Source organism: Diuraphis noxia, unplaced genomic scaffold (genome assembly GCF_037042655.1).
Source record: "Diuraphis noxia isolate RWA-SAM2 unplaced genomic scaffold, SU_Dnox_SAM2 contig0004, whole genome shotgun sequence".
NCBI lineage: Eukaryota > Metazoa > Arthropoda > Insecta > Hemiptera > Aphididae > Diuraphis > Diuraphis noxia.
The window spans coordinates 61,543,701-61,564,833 of NW_028301714.1; the positions used below are offsets into that span (position 1 = coordinate 61,543,701).

Consider the following 21,133-nt stretch of genomic DNA (forward strand, 5'->3'; position numbering starts at 1 on the left):
TGAGGATCCAAACCAGATTTGGAAATGACGATCACTTTAATAAGATTTAATTAATAAAAATAAACATGGGCAGAAGAATTTTTTTAGTTTGAAAAGTGAGCCTCCATACGAAACTCTGTCAAATGCCTAGCTAATGTCAAGAAAGGCACAAGTGCAGTAACACTTAATTTCTAGGGCACACGAGATAGCGTCAACTAACCTATGTGCATGATGTATTGTACTATGCGCTGATCGAAAATCAAATTGAGAATATGGTAGTACCTTGTTTGTAAAAATTGTAAGGTAATAGCCTTTTAAGTATTAGTCTTTCTTTTAGTTTACCTAGAAATGGTAGCAAACTTATTGGCCTGTACGAGGAAGGCAGATCAGGTGGTTTGTTCGGTTTAGGAAGCAGGATTAAGTTTGAAAATTTCCATAGAAGTGGAAAGTATGAAAGACGTATAGTTGCATTAAATAAATAAGTAAGGAAAAGGATATAGGTAGCCTTAGTTGCAACAATAGTGTAGACGAAAAAAAACTTGATTTAAACGTAAACTTAATTCAATTAGATGTAAAAGAAAAAGCGCAATTAGGCACACTTCCAGTTTTTATAATTTGCATAAATAAATAAGGAAAACAATTTTGATTATTTTCGTATTAAGTACGACACATTCGGACACGAAAAGTAGACGGAATCACGGCAATTAAGCGGAGCGTAACGAGTGTGCGACGAGCAATGAGAAATCCGCGACTGTTGTAATTATTGAAACAATATTTTGATTGCATTTAGGGAAAACTCCCGCCGTGAGTTTTTATAATATATTTAAATGGTATTATTATTAAAAAAATACAATTAAAATACAATTAATGGATGAAATAAATAAAAAATATGTACAGTAAAAAATGTGTATAATATAACTTAATTTGCATTTGACGAACTGTTGATTTTGTTTATCACAGTGTTGCGTAATTTTTTTTCATCTATCTTAATTATACGTCAACCATAATACAAAACTTGATGGAAATTTATCGTTTCTTGCACAAAATATGCACATATTTACATGCTTATAATATTATACCTATGTGCTGGAGGAACATATGTAATATGTATAATTATGATTTTAATAAATTAGAATTATGACTTATATTATTATTGTATAGGGAAGCAGGTGGTATGGCCTTCGTAAATAAAAATAACAAAAAGTTAATTCTTCACATGAGCATTAAGTTCAAAAATTATTTGGCTTTTTAGTTAATCATCAGTATGCGATCTCACAACCAGTAAACTAAATAAGAATCTTATACAAAATGTAATGCTCGGTAGGAAGTAATATAATTGCTAATTAATGTTGAATAAAAAAATAAAAACTGATAAAATGCGATAAAAAATGTGTAATAGGTACATATTATTACTATACATAATATGGCATGATACGGAGCGTTGAATTTCAAAATTCCGCGTCGTGAAATAAATAACTAATTGTTAGTATTGGTAATCACATTAATCTATTGCTATATCGAATAATAATTTATACAATGTTGGGACAAGTAAAGCGTCGATCTGCACCACCCAGATTTGATAAGTGAGGCGGCACAGTCGGTGGTGCTTGTGGCTGGTCGGGCACAGGCCGGACTCTATTTACAATGTCGGGTATGTTAAGTTTTGACAAGACGGTGGGGAACCACCCATCACTTCAGCTTATATAAGCAGTACTCCGGTGGCGAAGCAGATTCGGAAAAGATCAACTTAAGTGTCTTATAAGGTGGTGGTGGCTCTGAAAAGAGCCGTTTTCTGTGTTGATTGACTGAGTCGGTCGCGACGATGGTTGACCAGCGGAATCTATCGGATGGGTCCGGTGCTTCGGACTGCAGTTGTCCTGGTCGATCGTCGTTCCCGCCTGGTTGATGGTGTCCGCGTTGTCCTCCGGGATAACTCCGCTCGTATTATGTGTTCCGGCGTATTCGACAACCGATTAACCCTGAGCGGTGAGAATAAGCGTAGCGCCGGATACTCGGCGATAGTATTGTTGACAGGGCCGGCCGTTCGGTGTTTCGCACTTTCGCCGCGGTCTCCGGTAGACAACAGTCGCGTTTAGTCCGTGCGGCGTGAGTCGCTGAGTGGGTCATAGTCTTGGTATCCGGCAACGGTTCATTGGGTGATCGACAGTAGGCGGATAACGGCTTGTGCGTTATACGTCGTGGCTGATGATCGTCGTTAATTTGAGTTAGGTTAGGTCCTCGGTTTCTGTACCGGTATTTATACACGTTAATCAGATTTCCGTAGCTTTTATTGGATTCAGGCTATATGGAATGACGAGTCGACATAACCTCATTTTTATGGTCACCTGATCTCAATGGTGCTGTTTTCACTCAGCGAACTTGTTCGTCTGTTCGAGTATAAACGTTGTTGTGTGTATAACGGTGTAGTTATAGTGGTTACTTAAATGGTAGTCTGTGGTTGGTTGGTGGTCCTGAAAAGGACCGTTTCTGTTGTCTGATAATATGTTCCGTAACAGGCAATCTTTCTTTGATCAATACATACCAGTACACTTGTAGGTATCTTGACGTCTGCGATTAATGTTCTATTAGTAAAATATATAATATGTTATGATTATGATGTAATAAATTATTAAAATAATAGCGTATTGTATATTTTATAATATGCACTCATCGTTGCAATAATAAGTTGAATTTTTTTTGTTTTTTGAATGAAGTCACAATAATGATTACCGGTATTTTCTCGAATCTAAATTCACGAATGAAGTTTTTCCCGAATGGTGTTTTTTCCGAACTTAATAATAATTCTTGCACTGCACTCTTTCCTACGTAATTTTTGACATTCCCAGTATGTTTTTCCGTTCACTGGTAATTTAGAACCTACGTTAATAAAACCACCGTAAATTAATTTTGTTTCGTCCAAAATTTTAATTTCAGCCATGATGGTGATTGGTAAGTAAAAATAAAACAATTTTTACTATAAAACACTAGTTCGAAGAACTAGGGAGTAGAACGATTGCTGATAGTACGCAAATAATGTCAGTACGCGACTACGTAGACTACGATTACAATGTAATTATGATATCGGTGTAAAATTCTAATCAGTTGAATGTTCATGTAACGGCGGTGAAGTGCGTTAAAGGCAAGATACCCGTAACTTTTCATAAATAGTATCTTTATCACCGCATACATCGCCCGCGGGCTGCGACAATTTGCTATTAATTAAATTTTGAAATTTTTTATTTCGGGTACAATAATAACCGTCGGGAAAAATTCATTCGAGAAAAAAGGTTTCGGTTTTTCGCATTATCGAGCAAAATACTATTCGGGAATTTCGATTCTGGAAAATCGGTGGGTACCAACTATAATATTATGTGTCACCCAGGGGCCTGTTTCATAAAAAAAAAAAACAAGTTGTAAAATTACAAGAGACAAGTAAAAACAGAAAAGTCCAAATAATAGGCGTTTCATAAAATTATAAAAATGTAATCAAGTCGAAAATGACTTGTCAAATTAATATCGTTTTACAAGTCAACTGTTTTAACTTTTTACATACGGATAAGCAGGGCTAGGATTTGTATGCAATAAAAAATTGTAAAATATGCAATTTATTTATCAAAATATGCATTTTAATTTCTATCTTGGATTTTATATTGACCGACATACTTTTATTAATTGCGTTTATCTTTCTCCGTCAAACTATTCAATCTTTATTCGCATACCTATTGTACCATAGGATTGTATTTAAAAAAATAAAATTTGTGTTTGACAAAAAAACCAAGTTTTAAACTTTAATCAGCAAAGCTAGAATTAAATATGAAATATTAATATTAAATTATAAATATTAATTACGAAATATACTATAAAACATGCATTTTTCGCATTCTTATAATGAAAATATGCAATAATATTCATTTTATTCATTTTATTCAATATAATATGCATTAATATGCATTTTATCCAAAATATGCAAAAACATGCAAAATAAAAACACCACCATTCATCGCATCATAATGTGATTCGTGGACATTACTGACAAAATCAATAATCAGAAGTCGCAAAAAAAACATGATGTTGCATACAAATCCTAGCCCTGCTGATAAAAGATGACGTGTGATAATTTTCAGCTTATCATTACGAAATTTTGAATTTGAATAAAAATTCAAGAAATCAGAATTAAGAAAGCATTCAACTTTAAAATTTTTAATATAACCAAAATAACTAAATACTCCTGTAATCCATTAAGGAACATAAATATGTTTTGTTTGGAATTTTGCAACTACTACTATTACCCACCAAGACAAAGAAAAGGTTTGTAAAAAAGTTTTAGACACTGTTAAAAGTGTGGGTCACAATTACCGGAAAATAAAGAAAATGATTGAATGTATATTCGTGGAACTTCAAGTTGAATGACTGGAAAAACAAAATTATGAAGAAACGCTGGAAATATTACAGCTAGAAAATATTATTAATGGAGCATTCCAAATTTACATTTGATTTAGTACTGGACAATACTGGCGAATCGAGTAATTAATTTTTATGCATTATGTAATATATATTTTAGTTTTGTATTTTGTTATTTGTAATTAAACTTTAAAATATTGTGATAAAACTATTCCACTTCTAGAGTAAGGACCTCATGAGTTCCTTAAAACCCTAATTAAGTTGTTTCTATAAACTTGTGATACCATGTAATCATGATGAGATAAGTTCAGAAATTACAATTGTGTAACAGTTGTACAATGTACATCTTTATATTATATATACCTATTATTTTTCAGGAAATATGAAATTTTTAAAAATCGTTATTTTTTACAGTCATTCAGTTGTCAGTAAACTATGCTTGAATATAATAAACCAACCTTTTTAATTTTTCGTTATTTTAGGCTTTTATTACAGTGATAATTTTTTGTTCTTCGCACAATGTTTTTTTTTTTAATTGTTTGGCCTGTCCTGTATTATAGTAATTTATTTTTTTAAACACAATTCTTAATCGATTCTTATTAATTTTGTTTTATGTTTCACTTTTATGGTGTACCAATAGTATACGACATAATATATAATAGTGTATAGTTAGTATAGTGTATTATTACACTCAAACTTACAATAGAATATGTATTGTAGTATGACATGAGTAACAACCGACTATGAGCAACTCAATATTGAATGGGATTTGAAAAAAAATAATATCGATAAATATTCGAGTTATCAAAAAACATTAGTATTACGTGACACTTTGAATGAAATTTTTTTTTCTCGATAACTACCAAGAGCAGACTGTATATATTGTATTATAATCCACAACAATAGCATCAAGGTTGTGTATAATCTTTCGTTATATTGTTAAAATGACGCCTATGCAGGCGACCATCTATCGATCCCGTTGTAAACTATAAGACGTTAAAACGAATTTTTGTTTCACTGGGGTTTTTCAGAGATATTTTTATACAACCTCGTCATTGTTGTTTTTTATTAGCAGCCTGAACTCTTAAAATAATTATATTATTATAAAATAAATAAAACATTAATCTCAAATCCACTATATAGATAAATACTTAAGGTATTCAAAGAATTCTTTCAAAGTGACTTTTCTCTTATTTTTTACCAGAATTTGTACTACATCATACTGAGACCCTAAATTGTTTTTTTTTTATATACCTATTAAAATTTTACAATAATCTTAACACGGCGTCTTGGATAGACAATTTAGCTACACCACTGTTGTGTTTTATTGTTTTTAGTACAATAAATATAATATTATTCTTTTAGTCAATAATATTATCAACTTAATATTGGGTGTTCAGTCGGAGCTATTGTATTATGATTCTTGTATAAGTTATTGTTCTAAAGTCATCCGTCCGTTTCGGTGCAAAAGTTAAATAATACCAAAAATCAATTTTCGCAAGAAAAATAACCTTAACTTCATAGCACAGTGGAAATAGTTACCACTATTTAAAAGCAACACATTTTTTTTAGTCGTGTATTTGAATTTCATGGGATTATGTATAATTATTTTGATTTTGTTCAATAAAGTTTGATTTATAGTTAAATATAAACAATAATTTGTCTATTGAAAACAAATCATGCTTTTTATATGGATTAAGACTTATCATCTTGAATACTGTATCAGTAGATTAGTCAGAAAACTTTTTAGGAGACTTTGTTCATTAGTTTCACGCACATGAATAAAATAAGTTTTAATTGAATTATATGTATGTATATTTAAAACACTATATAAACGTACTAATCTTTTTCAGTTTAATCGTATTAATATTATATGTATACATTCATGACAACACGTTTGATGTTTTACATTCGAATGGGAAGTTGCTGCTATCGCGTTAAAACAGGGCTAAAAAAAATTGAATACAATTTGAGCTGTAATGAATAAACCGAGAGATGAAATTCTCTCAGTATGAACACATGATGAACCTTTTATTCCTTTATAATTTAAAAAAAGAGAAATTCCATGAAAACTAAATTTCCGTATAGCGTCAAAATAAAATGTTGTATACATAGCGTTATGATAGTAATATCTATAGGTACCCTGATATGAATTTAAATGCTTTGTATTTTGAAAAATTCAAAATATTGTATCATATAAATTATGCTTATGGATTAATTATGCCACAGATATGTAGAATAATAAATTTCCAATGCTGTTATCAATAATATATTATGAAATTCTGTTGAAAAATATTTAATTGACTTGGAGTTAGATTAATTGATTCTGTTATTTAGAGTGATAAATTTTAGTGTTTTATACAATTTTGATATCGAATAACCAATAAGACTATGGAATTATAAAGTGTTGTTCAAGGTGTAAGTCTAACGAAACAAAATGTAGTGACATACACTCGTTTCCATTAGCTTAGACGGTTTAATTGATTTTAGAAAAAATAATTTTATTGATTCGTTGACTTTTTTAATGCGCAAGTAATTTATTCTTGGAAATCCCCCCCCCCCCCGTGATAATTACCGTGAAAAATGTTTGGTTTTCAGATTATAGCAAAAACCCCAACTATTGAAAATTTCGCCAAAATATTATAATTATATCAATTTTATTCTACTGATACTTATAAATCATTTTTATGAAATTTATATTTATAATTAAACATATTCGTAGTATTATGATAAGGATAAGTGCAATTAACTGTCAAAAGTTCGAAATGGAAATATTCGAGCGCACTTAAAAATTAATGACGTCAGAAAAAAAAAAGTATAAACATTAATATCTCGTGTTTGTGCGTAGTCAAACTCTTGTTTAACTTATTTCATTTTCTCATAAAATTATTATACAACTCAAAAACGTATTTTAATTTATTACTAGTATCAAAGTAAAATTGAAATTAAATATAATACGATTTCAGTGTTGATGAAACCTATGTTTAATAAATATGAATACATAATGCGTTTTCACCAGATATTTTAAGAATTATATAGTTTAATAAAATTTTAGTCAATATTAAAATATAAACAAGTGATAACGAATTATCATCGCAGCTAAATAGACATCCAATCATTACGTCACCCCTTCCTATATTGATGGTCACTGGAAACTAGATTTGTACTAAATTTAAAAACAGTATTACACGTCCGGTTATAATTTTAAAATTATAAACTTTCAATTGAGTACCTGATCTTACGTATCATTACAATATGGTTAAAGTTAAAATAAACTCCACAATAGTTTCATATTTTTTAATCATAATACATCATACAATAGTTAAATGTGGCGTAGTTGAATAACTGTAAAAATTAAAATTGATTACTACTGTACATAACAGATACAATCAAGTTGTATTCATTATAACTCTTGAAGCGTAGATATCCGATTTAGTAAGTTATTATATTATATTGTTATGAAAAATAACGTGGAAAATTTTTTGAGTCTTGTCCAATTAAAATAAATAGAAAAGCCAATCCTTCGAAAGTAACTAAGGAGATTTTACTCAACCATTTAACAAATCGTGTATATTATGAACATAATATCAGTTACTTTCTGCATCAGCTCACATTATAGCATTACACAAAGCTGAGTAACTAGTAAATTATGAGTCTCTAGAAATGAAAAAAAAAGTCTTGAAATTAAGTGATTTTAAAATCGCGTGTTCTACATTTTACATTTACCTTACGTATCAAAAATATCTGGTAAGTATAATATTTTATGAGTATATACATCGCAGTTCATAAAACTTAAGCGATACACAGTGATTGAGTCCAAATCAATACGACGATACACGCACCATCTATTTCAAGACCAAAGAGATATTTTACTTATAGTCATTTTTGATTTTTTGATAACAAGAATGTTTTAAAAGTAATATTTGAATAGGAAGTAAAATTCATTATTATAAGTTAAATTTGTTTGCATAGGTTCGATAGTTGTATTGGAATAGAATATTGAATCCGTCATCCAAAATAAACATGTTTCCCTAGTCTGAAAATTCAAAAAATAATGAAAATATATTACATAACTTAAAACTTAAGAAATCAGTTTTTTATATTATATGGGTTATACCTAACCTTTAATAAACTATTACATAATATAATAATATTTATATATTATGTTTTATGTTTTCAGACGATATTATTATTTTTAACTCATAATAAAAATGATGAGCTATGTATTATATAATAACTACTATAATATTAAATTATACAATAGACTGTATATTATAGAACGCACTTCTTAAAAATCCATCGTTAAATATTAAATGCCATTTCATTTATGCTGAACTAGCTTGTTTCGCCACTCATATTTTCTAGAGTATAACCAGATATTTTCAATCGATTCAACTATTAGTCTAAACTCATATAAACTTCTATTTTTATAACTAATTAACTAGGTACTCGTTTTTATATTACTTAGGTCCTCCATCATTTTTCGTCGGTTGTTATTGGAAACAATAACAAAACAATTTGAGTTGGTCGTGTCCACGGCAAGTAGTCTCGGTTCGATTTAAAACTTCTTCTGGTCGTAAACTGCATTTCTATTTATTTCTCTTTCTCTAGTCACACCGTCACCGATTAAAATTTCACAGTTTGCATAGACTCGGAGCACGCTGTATAGCGTGGCATTTCGTTCGTGTTGAATGCTAAAACAATACATCGGTACAGGTTCGGATGAAAATAATATTGTATTATAATATATCATTTGGTCGGTCTGTTGTTGTATTACCGTCACGACCGATGATTTACAGATCGAATTAAAATCGTTGTTTCAGTTCACGTGTTCAACAAACCGCGATTTTCTGATGCATCTACCATCGAGTAATATTATATTATTATGTAGGTGCAGCGGTATATATTATTGTCATCGTCGGGACGTATATAGTGGCAGTGTGCAGCGCACGTGCGGCTACAGTAAATTACGTTGGCGTCGCGAGACGAATATTCAATAAAATAATAAAAAAACTCGATTGCAAATCCGCTCAGACAGCAGTCATTGGTCGTGTATATATAATATATCGTAATATAATTGTGAGTGGGGCGGACACAGACTGACGCTGTGGCGATGATTTGCTGCGGCGTTTGCACTTTTCGATCGAATGCCGCAGAAACGATGCGACCAACGAACCACTGTTTTCCCGATGCTTTTTCCCCCCTGGAAATTACACCGTCTTTCACGAATCGTTTACCTCTAGGCCTTTATGATATCATTATCTACACGCACCGAACGAACAATAACGTTTTTTTCATTTCGGTCGCTACGCGTCCCACGAATTTAACGAAAAAAAAATAATATGATTATACAGAGTGATCTGAATCGATCGTAACGCATAGTGCTTAAGTGTCGATTGTTGTCTACACCGTGATACGGATATGCTAATGTTAAATTATAATATCAAAACGCATCAACAACGTAATGATTCCACATTCTTGTACAGTCTGACAACAGTGACAACGTCGTTATGTTATTATTGTTCTGCTGCAATCGAGAACAATCAGAAATTTCAAACAAGTTTTTTAAAACCAGATGAACCCAATTTGCGATGTTTCTCTTAAAAAAAAAAACAACGTTATGATGAAATATGTTTTTAACGTTTTTTTTTATGCGTTTCGTATGCATAATTCATATGAACTATAAATCATAAACAAACTTTTTTAAACCATATCGTAATTATTAAAAATACAAATATAATTGTTGCTTTGTACAGCTGATATAATAATGAATACACTGTGTTTAAAACTCTAAGCAAAACGAAATACTTATTGACAATCTATTAAGTATAAATAAACAATTTTATTTCGTGAAAAAATAATTCTACCAGATTATGATGAAGATGGGTTTGAAATATTAGTATAATTTATATAAAATACGTACCAAACAAATGATTCACCTGTATTATAACTTTGGTAGGTTTGCAATAATTTACATTTAAACACACTCGGTAGTTGTTTAAAATCAAAGTAAATTTTGCGTCAATAATATTATAAATTTTAAAACTTTATAGCGGATTGGTATAAATGTTAACCTTTTGGAGATATTATTCTAACAAATTATAGGTGCGTTAACTTTAACGACTATATGCAGTTATCATTATTATTATTATTATACTATACGATATTATAAACACAACCGTAGTTAATTGATGTGTGTTTCCATAGATTTTATGTAAATTTCAACGTGTATGCGATGAATATTATAATATTTAATATTTGTGCTTTTTTTATTCAGTATCGTGATAAAATTTAGTTTCACCTTTTTTTCAAATGAATTTAGTTTAAAATTATTAAAAAAACACCGATAAATATAATTATTTGATGTTGCTTTCGCTGTTCATAAGCAATTTAAATAGATTTACTATACTTTTATAAATTATGGACTCGTATTTTGCTTAGTATCCTCCTCTTGAATCTTAGGAGCTTCATTTCGTCACTCTTTGTAATTGCCTATGTGGTACATATGTATTACAGTCGCTTTTTTTTTGTTTTGTTGACCTATATAGGTGTTCCAGAGCAAAGTACATAGTGTTTGCTGCTGTCAATTTTATGTTTATTTCAACATGCATGTTATTTAGCATGTCTATAATGTCACTATTTGGTATTAAAATATCTCATTTGTTTTATTTTTTTGTTCTGTATAGTTATGTTTATTAAAATTCCTATTTTTTCTGTCGTTATCATTCACTTATTTTTATCTAAGTAACCTCATATCCCAATACTTCCTCCCACTCTCATCATTTCCATGATATATTTTTCATTTCTTCTCGTGTTTTTCTAAAATCTAAGCATCATCAGAAGTTCATTAATATAAAAATATTTTATCTTAAATAAAATAAAAATAAAATTCCTTCGTGAAAGAGTAAAATACACGTCCAAAACCTCAACTCGAAAGATTAGTTTTAACTCGTATAGAGGTCACCTGGTGATCTGTGTGTAAATAAACTAACGTTTGTAAAACCAGCAGGTTTTTCTTTTAGTTAAAGTCAAATTGAACTCCCGTCGTCATTTCCCTGCACTCACCACTTCACCTAGCGAAAAGTACCACTCTGTTGCAGCTCGTGGTAATTTATCACGACAAGTGTCGCCTTCGACTGGTACGTTTTTTTTTTTTTTTTTTATGTTTTTTTTATAAAGACAAATAATGTTAGCGGGTGCCACCTACAGACATTGCAGTATCCGATGGGACACCGTACCAGAGAACCAAGTGTGATAGAATAATGGAGAAAAGGTCACATCGACTGTGTCAATCCTTCGTTTGCAAGTGATATTTACGTCATTGTTTATAGATTTTGAATCGAATTGACCGTACAAACTCGAAGCTGTGGTTTTCGATGGTGATAATAAGGATTATAATGATCACATAGGTATATCACATATGGTAAGCAAAAGTCGATTTGAAAACGTGACGAAGAAAATGTTGTTGTGTGTAGTGAGCACATTTAAGGGGCTTTGTTTCAAATGACCGTTTTTTGAGAGTATACACTATACTATACATATATAGTATATATACTATAATATATACTATACTATACTATACTATACACTATACACTATACACTATACACTATACACTATACACTATATACACTATATACTATGTCACGTGGTACAATAAAACTAGACTAGAAAAAGTCATTGGTTAAAAGTTTACCACCAAAAAATTACGAAAAATTAGCGATACATGACACTCATACTCCGAATTATTGAGCACATATCGCTACACATGTATTTTTAAATAATAAAAAAAACATTTGTGACATAATGTAACCACATGTATGTTGAAAAAAATACAATGTTTTAAGCTGCTATTATCTGTATAATACAACAAATATTAAGTTTTTTTATGGAATTTTATTATATTTTTCTTAATAAATTATATTCTTAAAAATACGTCAAATTATTGTTCGTTTCTACTACGGGTGTGAGTAAAACAACTGTAACGACTTTTTAATCAATTTAATTCGTTTTCAAGAAATAAAATAGTATTTTATTATACATTACAGGTACCTCTATACAGTTATATTATATTTTTTACTGTGTTGTGAGGATGCTGTGTTTTAATTTGTTTTGTAGTTGAATAAATTTATTGATAAATTGTAAGAATTAAATGCCCTTTAGGGACCTGCAATAAAGTAGAAGGGTATTTCAGTTATTCTGCCATGTATATATATTTTGTTATTAATAAAACTATAGGAATTATGGAAAGTACTGAACTCGTGCTACGCCTGAAACTGAAATCAGCGTACTCCTATGGGAACTACCGCAATAATAGTGCGTTTTATTTCCAGAATTAAAAAAAAAACTATTACCGCTGACAAGCAGCATATTATATCAACAGCTATAAATAATATCTAATATTTTATCTATTATTTTTCCCGTATCATGCTAATTTATATGACGTATCATCAATACTAAATTATCCAGTCAAAAAAGCAATTAGATTTTAATATTAATTATTATTACCTATATATAGGTGTATATATATTATATATATTTAAACCTCGGTAACACTTTACCATCAACTGAGGTCACAACATGTGGTTTTATTCGGATTACACGAGGCGTTTTATCCACATGTGTGTGAATATATGTAGAACAATATATTATATTTTTCAAAACATAATATTATATCCACGAGGCATGGGGTATAATGTGAACGTTATTAAAATGATAACTTAGATTAAATACTACTACAACACTTGTGCGGGGTAACCGATGTTGGGATTAGATTATATTTTCATCTACATAAAGATAATACGACGAAAAATGATCTAGATAAAAAGTTGCAAGTTATTTAATCAATTATCTAAGATGAAAAAATGCACTTAGGTATCTAGATAAATTCATATAGTTGAGTTCTAATAATAATATTTTTAAAGAAGATTTTTGATCGTTTGGTTCTAATTTTATACAGGTAATACAATGAGCTTACCATATTATGAATTTTACGTTATATTAATTTTATAAGCTATTACTTATCAAAACATATTATATAAATTCGTAAACAATGCTAAATCCCACCAAACCTTTCTATATTGTGTTTAAGCGTATTTAATATCATTATGATAGGCCTGATAGGGCTTCACCACTCCCCCCACCTAAATTTCAAATGAAATATTTGTGCCTATAGTCATAAGATACCTAATAATACCTATTGGTATAATAGATGTATTTATATAAGCCATCCATCTGTTTTTACTAGCACAATAAAATAATTTATTTTTGTCCTTTGCGTGGTCATTCTGATTTCGGATTATCATATATTACACGCATACACATATTTTGATTTTCCGTTTTTACGCGTTATATACTTATATCACCGTAATTATTGTTATGACGATCACGAATACAGAGGACGAAATGCTGATGTATAAATGTGACAAAGAAGCATTCATCATGTTGGGTGTGTAAGATTCAAGTGATTTTTTCAAGTCAGTTTGTTAAAAGCACGTGATGAAAAAAATGAACCCTCGAAAATCCATTTGAGATGCTTACCACAAAAAATTACGAAATAAATCCTCTGATATATTCCAACCAAAATCAGAATGGAGGACATTTTATAATCAGAAAAGTAATATTTTCAACTTAATTTTGACGTAATATATCAACAAATTTGAAAAGTTTAAAATAAAAATCACCACATTTTAAATAGCCTAATAGCCACAACAAATATTTACTTTTCTCTACTTATATAATAGCATGTTGATGTAACACATAATACCTATTACAAAAAAACAAAATTGAAATTCTAGTCCGTTACTGTTATCACGGGTGTAAGTAGAAAAACTTAACAACATTCTCATCAATACATACTTACATACTTATTAGTTGACAGAAAATAAGGAATTATTATGTTATATTAATTATAATGCCAACATATTATTATTATACTCGTGTATTTATCTATACTTTTATGTCGTGGATTAATTTTCAAAGCTGAATGTACAACTCTCAGACTCTTAGTAATTTTATTCTGTTAAACACAAAACAAATTTAATTGTTAGATAATATTGTAATAATACATATAACCTCTCACTAAATATCTAAATATGTTTGAACAAAGCTTTCCATTAGAATCAAATAAAGTATAATATAACAATGAAGATATAATGTACCTAATGCATTGCTTCCGAACGGTGTGAAAAATTATTATGTGTATTCTCAATTTGTAACGTGTGTTCGCTCTGTAAAAACTGAATACGAGATTTTCTCCAATAATACATAAATAATAGTATCATACATGTATCGTATTATATTGTTGTGCTTGACAGTATTTTTGTATACGTTACATACGACTATACGAGTAGGCAGATGTATATAATAATATTACGGTATGTACCTATACAGTACTTCCAGTGTACATATTGTATAATAATATATTCAGACGTAAAATAAATATACGATTTGCCCTTTTTCATCGCCGTAAAGGTTAAAATATTTTATTCCCGGTCCCGACTCACGTTCACATGCCATGTGTACGCATTACATGTGTTTAAGTTCATTTTATCGGGTGCCCGCGAATATAATATAATATTCCATTGTTTTTTCCAAGCACGCACTATAGTTATCGGTAATTCGCCGCCGAGCAGTGCGGTGCTCTTTTGGCACATAATACGCATCAGACTATTGCTCTTCGAATTTAATATATTATAATATTATTATTTTCCACTTCAAAAATCACGTGCCTACAAACATTCACGAGTGTATGTAACGTATCGAGTGTATTGGTATTGACGCACCCCAATATTTGGTATACCACACATACCGCATTACGAATACCGAAGTTGTTCGGTTGTTTTCGACTCACGTAAATCATATTATAGAAACGCGTAAAACGAAAAAAGGAAATATTGTTGCATAATACTATTATGTGTTATAAAAAAATACTTTTATCGATAATTAAATTGCATAGCGAAGATGATTTTTCCCTTATATATATATATATATATTTCCCTTATATATATTATATATATATATTATATCTCTGCGGGATCGTTCCTGTAATTGACATTCTGCTACAGGATTCGGGCCAACCGAAGACACCTCGCCCACTAACGTTAAGTAGCGCATTTTGTAAAACTTTCAAAAGAAAATTCAACAAAAACTTATCGCTAACAGAAATGGCGACGTTCGGCAAGAATAAGTTTGTTTCGTACAGCTCATTGGAGGTACCGAAATAGCACACACACACACACACACACACACACACACACCCAGTGATCGTGTTTATGAAAATTTGATGTCATACTCGACGACAGTGGTGCTTACATTTTTCTGAAAACGTCATATACATAGGTGTGAACTCGTGAACGTGTATGCACATAATAATATTCTATAATTGAGAGAGAGAGAGATGGAAATTATATAAAACGCTACACAGAAGCCAAACTGTGGCTTTAGTTTCGGGTCAATAATATTATTATGCATGCGACGAATGACGGGACGAATATTCCGTGTGTAATCTATCATCACACTGCCGTTAAAACGACAGTGTTTTTTTTTCATTGGTTTTTTGTGCGCGCGCGTGTTTTTATGCGCATAATAAATTATTTATTTTACTCTAACGACACCACTGAAAACTGTTCTCGTCGTCGTTTTCGAATCGACTATTACATTATAATTTAATAAGCAGTTCGATCCGGCTCAGAGTCTCACGATCAACTGCTTTTAGTACATTATAATACATTAATAAATCCATCGCTACGACGATCATGATACTCAATTGATTATTGTTTGTTTATTTATTTCATTATTTTATTAGGACAAGCAACAAAATATTATATGCTATATGTAATAAAAACGTACACAATTGGCAATATGAGAGGGAGGAGGTTCAATGACTCTACTTCATAATTCTAGCCTGCTACTTTTTATATTTTGTTTGTTGTTTGTTTTATTATTATTATTATTATTGTTGTTGTTAATGTTGAGAAGGTTCCTGGACCAATAGTTTTATGGCGTGGTAGGTTATCAAGAAATGTAAAGGAGGAAAGGTTTGAAATTAGGGATTTGAATGATTAAATGTGTTCTTGTAATATGGCTTATAATAGTGAGAGGCTAGTGAATGAATGGCTTGGATTTAAATGACCGAGTGAACAAAGACATATAATATGAACTACGTAATAGCGAGAACTCTACTTTTGTGGACACACAGTATATAATATATATTCACCCGGAGGTAAAAATATCCTAGTATACAATCACTATGGAGATGATGATGTCATAATATCCTAGTATGAAAGATGATTCGTCAAGTACGCTTAACCCTATTTTGTCTCTTAAATAATGAATTCAAATACTTTTTGGAAAATTTTCAAGTACCTAAGTATATACTTAAGGGCCATTATATTTTTGAATACTTACATTTTTTACAACATTTAAGGAGTATGTCTTTTGGCGTCACACAAACTTATTTTTATTTTAATTATGAGAACCGAGCATTATTTTACAGGAAGCTATACTAAGCAGATGATTTTCAATTCATATAATTACACGAAAATTACAAAGGTGGCGCATGCTCAGTGAATTAACCCATTAATATAATATATATATATATACCTTGGTAACTATTATGACCTAAGGTATTATGATATTTACCTGAGGTATAATCGCTTGTTTGACTAAGTGTGAGGGGGGAGTCGTTGCTCAACTATACCTGTACTCACTTTCGTTGAGGGTTGGCATCGGTGATGAACTATTATTATATTTACACACGCAATTATGCGTACACGTCTAACCTCGAACCGTCCTCGATCTCACGACCACCAAACGATGATGACAGGGTTGGGGTTGGCGCACTTGAATAGCCACCACCTCCTTTTCTCCAAATAATTCGGTTGAATCAATATCACGTGAACGCGGTGAACTGCCGTTTTTCAGAATTGTATAATAATATAATAATAACTAGCTGACCCGGAAAACGTTGTTTTGCCTTAAAAAATTAGGTATTTTTAATGAATATTATGTTAGTAATCAAATAACGAAATAATTATAAATTATAATTGTGTTTTACTGGTATATGACTGAAAGAGGAATGGAGCATTAGGAACAATAAAAAAACACCAAAATATTAATTTTTTTGAATTCTTTGACACATTTCTCGATGCGTCTAAAAAAGGCGAATGAAGGTTACTGTATCTACAACGTACATCCTCACGAATTGACAAATGCGCTTTTGGAGTTCTCTCCACCCATAAATTAAATTTTTTTAAATATATGTGGTTCGTTTGGCATTGGTAGCAATGAGCCTATTTTGTGATAAACTTGCCTTTGATTTTGAACGTTTAATTAAATTGTTAATAGCAGAATTATTTTTAACTATTTTTGCTGTTCCAAACGATGTAATTTGGAAACCTAAATTAAATGTCCGAATTAACATCAGGAACTGGTTACAATCTGGATCCGTACCAACAAGTTAACCGTTCAATGGTTCAGGCGGTGTTTTAATTTCTGGTAGTTGTACTTTCCTGACGCGCAACAAATACCGACTGGCTCATTATTGAATTTAAGCGCATTAAAATACGCACATTTCTTGTCCATAGCTCCGATCTCTAATTCCAAATTAGCTTAATATTCAATATCGAGCATATACTCGAATGCTAGACGAAGGAACGAATTAGATTTACTTGTTAGCGTTATCGGTAATTTGCTTTGCATGACGTGTCAACTCCGAATCGACGTGCTTGTCTTTTGCTCCACTCTTCGTTGTTCATTGCTTTCAGCTCGTGCCTCTTTTTATTGAGATTCGCGCAATTGCGCCATACTCACATGCAAATTCGTACTACCGGATTGGATTTGTTCGTCTATTCTTTACCTTCTTCTATTTCTCATGTTAGTTGCTGCATTTATTCTATGAGAAAAATTGGCCCTCTGGCGTCTTCCTGGTATTTATGACACAAACAAATCTGTAAATGAGCGGCTATTAGTACAACTCAGCTTTTTTTTAAATACTAATTATTTGTATTAGTTATTTATCCTATAATCAATAGAAACCATGTTTAGCTGAAGGCAACAAATAGTTATTACTATAATAGCTTTTAAATGGTAACTATTTAATAAACAGACATTTCTATCATAAATCTCAAAATTCCTGTTTGAACACCTCCCGAAAGTTATTAATTCCCTTATTAAATCAGCTTAAAACGTATTCTCAAACCTACCAATATACACAGAAAATTTTATGAAAATCGGTTAAACCATTTCGGAGGACTTCAACAACTAATACTGTGAAATGAAATTTTAATATATCAAAAGATTACCTATTGTTATTTTTCTAGTAAATTAAGATACGTACGAACGTTAATGTATAGCGTTTGAGAGAATAATTACACGGTTTATCTAGGAAAATTGTTGTAAATAAACCGATCAACATTAATTATTGTATTTTTACGTAGGTCGTCGAGTGATTAGCATTTCATTTTAACACGTCGATTCTATATAAATATTATGCATAAATATTTTTTTCATTTAAACGTATTGATAAATATTGATACACGAATAATTTAATTATACATATATTATTGAAATGTCAACACGATACCCTACGATGCATGAAATAATTTACTAGATTTTATTTTAGGAAGAAATACAATTAATATGAATTTGAAATGATGACATTTTTATAGTTGTAAGTGTTTAATCTTTAATCTCGTTCAAATATAAACACATGAATGTCAAATTTTACGCATACTCTTTATACAATATAATCGTAACCCACCTAAAATTATTAAAAAAATTATTATTATTATAGTTTAATATAATATGTTCTTTTGTTGATTTTAGTTTTATTTACTACTCGAATTTATATAATCAATATTATTTATTGTGAAATGTTGACAAATTATTTTTGGATTGATTTTAGTAAGTGTTTTTCTGAGCACGAGTCAAATTCAGCCATGATATAATTACGCAGGGCTAAAAACATTCTGGAGTAGAGCATTATTCTCGATAACAATTAACATTATAATACAAGTATTATGTATCGTTATAATTAAAGTTTTAATAATAACAATGCCTTTCGTACATTTCGCGTTGTTTCGTATTAAATTGATACGACTTTTATAACAATAATATTATAGTAAAAATTAATTGAATATGCTATCAGAATTTTTAATTGGACTCAATAAACTATATAATTGAAGGGCATACACAAACTTCTTTTTGTGTATTTTTTCTTTAATCAATATTAATTTTTGAATGTATTAGTATTACTGTAGGTACAATAACATACTATTGTAATGAGTTAAAAATATTAAGTAAAAATTATAGTATGGGAATGCATTTTAAATGTTAAATTCTTATTATATATTTTTAACTCATCACTTCATAAAATATATTACGGGGGATAGGTACGAGAGTTTTTTCTTTCCAAATAAATTAATGTATTAGAATACCTATTTGTTGTGTATAATTTTTACTTACCTTTCGAAGAACCTACTGGTAGAAAACTGTATCTTGTATAATTCGATGTACTGTTGAAATTGACTGACCAGAATAGTGAGAAGTATAATGTTGTAATTGAACAAGTTGGTAAAAGTATTTATAGTAAACTGAATTTATTTCTACTTATAAAAATCGACACATATAAAATTTACAAATTATTAAAAATATGACAATAGGTGAGCGCTACTGTATGACTGAGCGCAGTGTTCATTGTCGTGTTTGCTTTTATAGATATTGATGGCCGACTTTGTACTCGACTTAACGAGTTGCCGCCTTACTCACTTCCGTGACATTATAAGTAAATGGTTATAATATGTACTAAATAATTTATGTTTATACAGCTGTAAAGATTATGATTATTTACTGTCCAGAATCCAAGAGTGAGTTAATTAATAGTAATTTATTTAATGTTGATACAGTTGTATAAATAATATTCTATTTATTTTCTTTGATCTAAAAGTATTTTAATGATTAAAGATATTTTATTTTTCAACTTTTATCTGTGCAGCTGTGTTGACATTTTATTTTATTTTATTTTTTTAATTATCCCGCGGAAACTAAGGCCATTGGAAAGGGGGTAGTACTGTAGGTTCTTATGGAACTGTAGGTTGGTTTTACACGTGGGTGAGAGTTTCTATTGGGGCACCCGTAGGTATCTGCCATGCCCCAGAGTGGGGGATGGCGGCACTTGTTCTCCGGACACCGTGACTTGCCCGGAGAAAAATGCCGCCCGATGGTCAAGAATCGAACCCGGTCCGGCTGAGCCACAGCCGACGCGGTAGACCACTCGGCCACCTCGTACCACCGCCGCGATCTACGGTAATCCCTATGGAGACAAATTCTTTCTATATGTATATATATAATAAAATCTTATACATATATATAAATAAGATATATAAATTATACATGTCAACTACCCATCAAGTGATAGAAGTTTGGATCACAGTTATAATTATTAATATTTATCATGATATATTGTGATGAGGCTTAGGCTCTCAGAAGTTTAATGGTTTGTATTTTACATATTGTATGACATTCTAATATCGATCATAATAAAAGTGAAAATACGTACTTCCATTACTTAAATATAATTATATTATAAAAATGCTGTTCACCTGTCAACAGTCTTTTACGTGAATTATGGTCTTGAACAGTTGTGGAGAGGGAGGAAATACATGTTATTTATTTAAAGAGAAAAAACTCCATAAACAAAAAAAAAGCGAGTAAGTGGGTACTGCTCTGCTGTACATGATGGGGTGGGGTGTAC

The 21,133-nt window shown here is 30.4% G+C and overlaps 1 pseudogene across 1 annotated transcript; it reads right to left on the reverse strand.

Moving 5' to 3' along the window:
- Positions 1-17,420: 17,420 nt before the first annotated feature.
- On the reverse strand, positions 17,421-20,047 carry LOC149056298 (uncharacterized; annotated as a pseudogene). The gene is made up of 2 exons (XR_016191597.1): positions 19,846-20,047; positions 17,421-18,329 (listed from the first exon to the last, which is right to left on the reverse strand). The product of XR_016191597.1 is annotated as an uncharacterized LOC149056298 (transcript).
- Between the last annotated feature and the right edge of the window lie 1,086 nt (positions 20,048-21,133).